Consider the following 7,800-nt stretch of genomic DNA (forward strand, 5'->3'; position numbering starts at 1 on the left):
TTGAATAGAATGTGTATTCTGCTGTTATTGGGTGGAATTCTCCATAGATGGCTGTTAGGTATAACTTGCGTATAGTGTTGTTAAAGTCTTTGATTTCATTGTTGATCATTGCATAGTTGTTGTATTCAGTATTGACAATGGAATAGTGAAGTCTCCAACTATTATTGTTCAGTTATCTATTTCTTCCCTCAATTCCATCAGCCTCCTGAGTAGCTGGGACTATACGTGTGTACCACTGCACTCAGCTAGTTTTTCATTTCACTTTTTTATAGAGATGGAGTCTGACTATGTTACCCAGGTTAGTCTCAAACTCCCAAGCAAACCTCCTGCCTTGGCCTCCCAAATTGCTAGGATTACAGGCATGAGCCACAGCTCTGGCTGGATTTTTTTTTTCTTACAGTCTGAATATGTTCATAGATTTTTTCTTGATTGGGCATTTACTGGGTTGTTGTAAACCTATAACTGTTTTTCACAGCTCCTACGAAGTTTAATCAGATTGCTTCTGTTTCATTTTCTTTTGTTTTGTTGATGTTTCTGTTGGGGAACAAAAGTTTGAAGCTTCCTTGTACATGACTCTTGTCTTCACTTCTGATTTTATAATTAAACTTGTTGATGTGGTTTGGATATTTGTATCCTCCAAATCTGATGTTGGAATGTGGTCCCCAATTTTGGAGGTGGGGGCTAGTGGGATGTATTTTCGTTATAGAGGTGGATCCCTCATGAATGTCTTGGTGTGTTCCCTCTGGTAATGAATGAATTCTCACTTCCTTAGTTCACATAGTAGCTACTTGTTTACAGGAGCCTGGCATCTCTCTTGCCATGTAATATGCCTGCTCCCCCTTCACCTTCTGCTATGAATAAAAGCTCCTCAGGCCTCAGGAAGAAGAGGCCATCAGAAGTAGATGTTGCCACCATGCTTCCTGTACAGTCTGCTGAACCATGAGCCAAATAAATCTATTTTCTTTATATAGTACCTGAACTCAGGTATTCTTGTTTTTTTTTTTTTTTTTTTTTTTTTTTTGAGACGGAGTTTCGCTCTTGTTACCCAGGCTGGAGTGCAATGGCACGATCTCGGCTCACCGCAACCTCCGCCTCCTGGGTTCAGGCAATTCTCCTGCCTCAGCCTCCTGAGTAGCTGGGATTACAGGCATGCACCACCATGCCCAGCTAATTTTTTGTAGTTTTAGTAGAGGCGGGGTTTCACCATGTTGACCAGGATGGTCTCGATCTCTTGACCTCATGATCCACCCACCTCGGCCTCCCAAAGTGCTGGGATTACAGGCTTGAGCCACCGTGCCCGGCCAGGTATTCTTTTATAGCAATGCAAATCAGACAAACACACTTATTATTTAACATAATTGTAGGCTCACATGCAATGATAAGAAATGGTAATCCTCTGTACTCTTTATACACTTTCCTACAATGGTAACACCTTCCAAAACTATAGTACAATATTACATCCAAAATATTGATATTGATACAGTTAAGGTCCAGAACGTTTCCATTACTGCAGGGATTCCTTATACTGACCTTTTATGCTCATACTCACTTTCTCCCCTGGCAGACCTCTTTCTTAACTCTTACAACCACTAATCTGTTTTCCACTTTAAAAATGTTGTTATTTTCAGAATGATATATAAATAAATCATGCAATATGAAACATTTTGGGATTAGTCATTTTCATTCAGCATAATTCACTGGAACTTCATCTGGGTTATTGAATGTATTAATATAATTCCATTATATGGATATTCTACTGTTTATTTATTATTCATCCACTGAAGGACATCTGGGATATTTTAAATTTAGGAATATTATGAATGAAACTTGTATTGCCATTTGTGTAAAGGTTTTTGTGTGAACACAAGGTTTTACTTCTAGGAAATAAATGCCGGAAAATGCAATTATTGTATTATATGAGAGGTCCATGGGTAGTTGGTTTTTTTTTTTTTTTTTTTTTGAATAAACTGCCATGCTCTTTATCAGAGTGGCTATAGTGTTTTGCATTATCACCAGAATGTATGAGTAATCTGGTTTCTCTAATTTTTTTCTAACATTTGGCTTTTTGAACATTTTATCTTAGTCATTCTGATAGGTATCTAGTAATACCTAATTGTAGCTTTATTGTTGATCCCTAATTGCTACTGGCATTGAAAATATTTTCATGTATTTCTTTGCGATCTTGCATATTTTCTTTGGTAAAATGTCTTTTCATGTCCAGGTTCTAATTGGGCTGTTTGATTTTTTACTGTTGAGTTTTGAGTGGTTTTTAAAAATATATTCTAGATATAAGTGCTTTGTCAGATATGTGCTTGCAAACATTTTCTCCAAAATTTTAGCCTTATCTTTTATGCTTGCAATATGTTTTTTCACAGGGTAAAAGTTTAAAAATGTTTAAGAAGTTCAACTTATCAGTTTTTCATTTTTTAGATTATGCTTTTGATGTCAAGTCTAAGAGCCCTTTCCCTAGCCTTAGATCCTGAATATTTTCCTTTATGTTGTTTCCTAAAAGCTTTAGAATGTTATGCTACTTTTAAGTTTGTGATAAATTTTGAATCGATTTTAGTATAAGATGTGAGATTTAGATTGAAGTTTATTTTTTGCCAGTGGATGTCCAGTTGCTCCAACACCATTTTTTGGAAGGCTATCTTTCCTTTGGTTAGTTGCATTTGCTCCTTTGTCAAAATTCAGGTGGACATATTTTTGGATTATTTATCTTGTTCCATTGATTTACATGTCTATTCATCTAATTATTATACACAGTCTTGATTACTGTAGCTATTTAGTAAAAATCTTAGAGTACATTGATTTTTCCTACTTTTTTCTTGTTTCTCAAAATTGTTTTAATTATACTTGTTCCTTTGCTATTCTATATAAATTTTACAGTAATCTCATCTATAGCCACAGAAAATCTTGCTGGCATTTTGGTAGAAATTGTGTAAAATTTTATCAATTCAAGAAAAACCAGTATCTCACCATGACTTTTTGAGTGTTCCAACTCGAGCACAGCATGTCTCTCCATTTATTTAGATTTTAAAAATCTTTCATCAGTGTTGTGTAGTTTTTGTAGTTTTTGGAACACAAGTCCTGTACATTTTTTTTACATTTACACCTAGGTATCCTTTTTAAGTTAATGTAAATGGTATTATATTTTACATTTTGGTATTGATTTTTTAATTGTTAGTATATGGATATACAATTTACTTTTCTATATTCATCTTTTTTTCGGTGACCTTGCTAAATTTATTTATTCTAGAAGTGTTTTTCTTTGTCCATTCTTTGGGATTTTAAAGTACACAGTTGTGTCATACATGAATAAAAGCAGTTTTATTTCTTTCTCATTTGCATTCCTCTTATTTACTTTTCTTGCGTTATTGCATCACGCAGAGCTTCCAGTGCTGTGTTGAAACAGAATGGTGAGAACAGATATTTTGGCCTTGCTCCTGATATTGGGATAAAAGCATTCAGTCCTTCACAATTAAAAATAAATCTGTCTATAGGTTTTTCATAGATGCTTCTTACTGAGTTGAGAAAGTTCTCAGTTCTCCTCTATTTCTATTTCTCTCAGTTTTTTTAAAACCATGAATTGATATTGAAGTTTGGTCGAATGTTTCTCTGCATTTATTGATATGATCATTATGAACATATGTCTTTTCTTCTTTAGCCCATCAATATGGTAGATTATAATGACTGATTTTCAAATATTGAATATATGAAATAAAACCTACTTGGTCATGGTGTATGATTCTTTTTATTCATTGTAAAATTTTATTTGCTAGTATTTTGAAAAGAATGTTGAAATCTAAATTTATGAAAGTTATCAGTCTGTATTTTCTTTTTATTTCTCTATTGTCTTTGGTTTTGGCATCAGGGTGACACTATCTTCATGGCATACATTGAGAAGTGTTCCTTCTACTTAGCTGGATTACCTTCCTATGAGGGGACTTCCAAAAGTTCATGGAAAATGGAATTAGAAGATAAAAATTATCAACTTTATTTCTCAACATAAACTCCATAAAGTTCAAGACACTTTTTAAATTTTTTAAATTTAAGTTTTTTTTAAGTTCCACAATACATGTACAGAATGTGTATGCTTGTTACATAGGTAAATATGTGCCATGGTGGTTTGCGGCACCTATCAGCCCATCACCTAGGTATAAAGCCCCACATGCATTAGCTGTTTTTCCTGATGCTCTCTCTGCCCCTACCTCCATGACAGGCCCAGGCATGTGTTGTTCCCCTCCCTGTGTCCATGTGTTCTCATTGTTCAGCTCCCACTTAAGAGTGAGAACATGTGGTGTTTGGTTTTCTGTTCCTGTGTTAGTTTGGTGAGGATGATGGCCTCCAGCTTCATCTATGTCCCTGCAAAGGACATGATCTCAATCTGTTTTATAGCTGCATAGTATTCCATGGTGTATATGTACCACATTTTCTTTATCCAGTCTATCATTGATGGGCATTTGGGTTGATTCCATGTCTTTGCTATTGTGAATAGTGCTGCAATAAACATATGTGTGCATGTATCCACATAAGAGAATGATTTACATCCCCTTGAGTATATACTCAGTAATGGGATTGCTGGGTCAAATGTTATTTCTGGTTCTAGATCCTTGAGGAACTGCCACATTGTCTTCCACAATGGTTGAGCTAATTTGCATTCCTACCAACAATGTAAAAACATTTCTATTTCTCCACAGACTCACCAGTATCTGTTGTTTCTTGACTTTTTAATAATCAACATTCTGACTGGTGTGAATGGTATCTCGTTGTTGTTTTGATTTGCATTTCTCTAGTGATAAGTGATGTTGAACTTTTTTTCACATGTTTATTGGCTGCATAAATGTCTTCTTTTGAGAAGTGTTGCCCATGTCCTTTGCCCACTTTTTAATGGGGTTGTTTCTATTTTTTCCTTGTAAATTTGTTTAAGTTCCTGGTAAATTCTGGATATTAGACCTTTATCAAATGGGTAGATTGCAAATTTTTTTTTTCCATTTTGTAGGTTGCCTGTTCATTCTTATGATAATTCTTTTGCTGTGAAGAGATCTTTAGTTTAATTAGATCCTATTTGTCAGTTTTTGCTTTTGGCCCATGTCTGTGTCCTGACTGGTATTTCTTAGATTTTCGTCTAGGGTTTTTATGGTTTTAGGTTTCATATTTAAGTCTTTAATCCATATTGAGTTAATTTTTGTATAAAGTTTAAGGAAAGGATCCAGTTTCAGTTTTCTGCATATAGCTAGCCAGTTTTCCCAGCACTGTTTATTAAATAGGGAATTCTTTCCTGATTGCTTGTTGTTTTCAGGTTTGTTGAAGATCAGATGGTTGCAGATGTGTGGTCTTATTTCTGAGATCTTTATTCTGTTCCATTGGTTTATGTATCTGTTTTGGTGGCTGCCACCCTTCCCCGTACCCCCAGATCAGTGTCTTAGGTAGCAGCTGCAGTGATAGCTGCCATCCCTCTTGCAGGGAGCTCAGTTGCCTTAGGCAGCAGGCAGTTGCAGTGATCATGGCTGCTTCTCCCCCCGCCCCCGCCCCCACAACTCGTTAGTCTTAGGCAGATTCTAGCAGAGTGGCTGCTGAGAATTTGTGCAGCTCTGTAGTTGAGACCCAAGGCCCTAGTGGTGTGGGCTCAAGACTGGAATCTTCTGATCTGTAGGTTGCACAGATCTGTGGAAAGAGCATGGTTTCCCAGGCTAGGTAGCATGTTCACTCACTGCCTTCTAGCTAGGGGTGGGTTTGCCATTGCTCCATATGGCTTTCAGGTAGGCTGATGAACCACCCTGCTTTTTCTTGCTCTCTGTGGGTCACACCAACCGCCTAGTCAGTCCTTATGATAGAACCTCAATACCTTGATTACCAGTGCAGAATTCACATGCTGTTTTGGTTCTTCTCTGTGGGAGCCTCTAACCACTGCTGCTTCTAGTCAGCCATCTTGGCCCTGCCAAGTTCAAGACACTTTTATAAGGGATGATACCAGCCATTTAGTTTATCTCTAAAGAACTGAGGGTCCTAAGAATTTAACCATGTCAATGAAGAATTGTTTACATTATTAACTGAAGAAGAATGGATGTTCTTTAAAGATTTTTTAAGATTGGGAAATAAAGAAAAGTCAGAAATAATCAAATGGGTCCAGGCATGGTGATCCACCTCTGTAATCCCAGCACTTTGGGAAGCTGAGGCAGGCAGATCACTTGAGATTAGAAGTTCAAGACCAGCCTGGCCAACATGGTGAAAATTCATCTCTATTAAAATACAAAAATTAGCTGGGTGTGGTGGCACATGCCTGTAATCCCAGCTATTCAGGAGGCTGAAGTAGGACAGTTGCGTGAACCCAGGAGGCAGAGATTTCTGTTAGCTGAGATCATGCCACTCTACTGCAGTCTGGGTGACAGTGACACCCTATCTCGAAAAAAAAAAAAAAAAAAGTAAAAAAGAAATGACCAAATTGGGACTGTATGGTGGATGCCCAGTGATTTCCCACATCAAAATTCTTGCAAAATTGCCCTTGTTTAATGAGAGGAATGAGCATGAGCATTGTTGTGGTGGAGAAGGACTCTACAGTGAAGCTTTCCTTGTTATTTTTCTGCTAAAGCTTGACTTTCTTAAAACATTCCTATAATAAACAAATGTCATTCTTTGGCCCTCCAGAAAGTCAATGAGCAAAATGCCTCGAGCATCCCCAAAACCTGTTGCCATGACCTTTACTTTTTTTGTGTGTTGGGAACTTTGCTTTTGACCAGCCTGCTTTTACTTTGACTAGGCCATTTACACCTCTTGGTAGCATTGCTTTGATTGTGCTTTGTCTTCAAGATCATACTGCTAAAGCCATGTTTCATCTCCTGTTAGAATTCTCCAAAGAAATTATTCAGAATCTTGATCCTATTGTTTAAAATTTCCATGGAAACTCAGCTCTTATCTGTAGCTGATCAGGGTGCAATGGTTTTGGCACCCATTGAGCAGAAAGATAGCTCAACTTTAATTTTTTTTTTTTTTTTTGAGACGGAGTTTTGCTCTTGTTACCCAGGCTGGAGTGCAATGGCGCGATCTCGGTTCACCGCAACCTCCGCCTCCCGGGTTCAGGCAACTCTCCTGCCTCAGCCTCCTGAGTATCTGGGATTACAGGCACGTGCCGCCATGCCCAGCTAATTTTTTGTATTTTTAGTAGAGACGGGGTTTCACCATGTTGACCAGGATGGTCTCGATCTCTTGACCTCGTGATCCACCGGCCTCGACCTCCCAAAGTGCTGGGATTACAGGCGTGAGCCACCGCGCCCGGTCAACTTTAATTTTTTAGTCAGAAGTGTGTAAGCTGAACCATTTGGGATGTGTATGGTATTGGCTCTTGTTTCTGCTGTTAATCATTGGCCTTCTTCAATTAAGGTATGAACAGGATTAATTTTTTCCTTGTAAAATGATACAGATGGCCTGCCACTGCAGGCTTTATCTCCAACTTCATCTTATCCCTTCTTAAAATGAGCTATCCATTTGTACATTACATATTTCTTTGAGGCATTGTACTCATAAACTTTTCATAAAGTGTCAGTGATTTTACTATTCTTCCACCCAAGCTTCACCACAAATTCGACGTTTGTTCTTGCTTCAGTTTTAGCAGGATTTATGTTGCTCTGATCGTGACTGTTTTCAAACGGATGTTTTATTCTTCTTTGTGGCTTAAACTAGACCCTACACAGATGTGTTATAACAAGTTAGTACAAGTTTATTTTGATGTAAACTTTATTTAAATTCATGCATTGCTTTTTGTATAATATGCATTTTTTTCATGAACTTTTTGAAGACCTATTG

The 7,800-nt window shown here is 37.3% G+C and overlaps 1 long non-coding RNA gene across 1 annotated transcript; it reads left to right on the plus strand.

The window, feature by feature from the left end:
• Positions 1 to 289: 289 nt before the first annotated feature.
• On the plus strand, positions 290 to 3,985 carry LOC116531584. The gene is made up of 2 exons (XR_004260483.1): positions 290 to 984; positions 1,306 to 3,985. It is a non-coding gene; the product is annotated as an uncharacterized LOC116531584 (long non-coding RNA).
• Positions 3,986 to 7,800: the final 3,815 nt, after the last annotated feature.

This window comes from Sapajus apella, unplaced genomic scaffold, assembly GCF_009761245.1.
Source record: "Sapajus apella isolate SASKATOON/1434 unplaced genomic scaffold, GSC_monkey_1.0 scaffold71, whole genome shotgun sequence".
Lineage (NCBI taxonomy): Eukaryota > Metazoa > Chordata > Mammalia > Primates > Cebidae > Sapajus > Sapajus apella.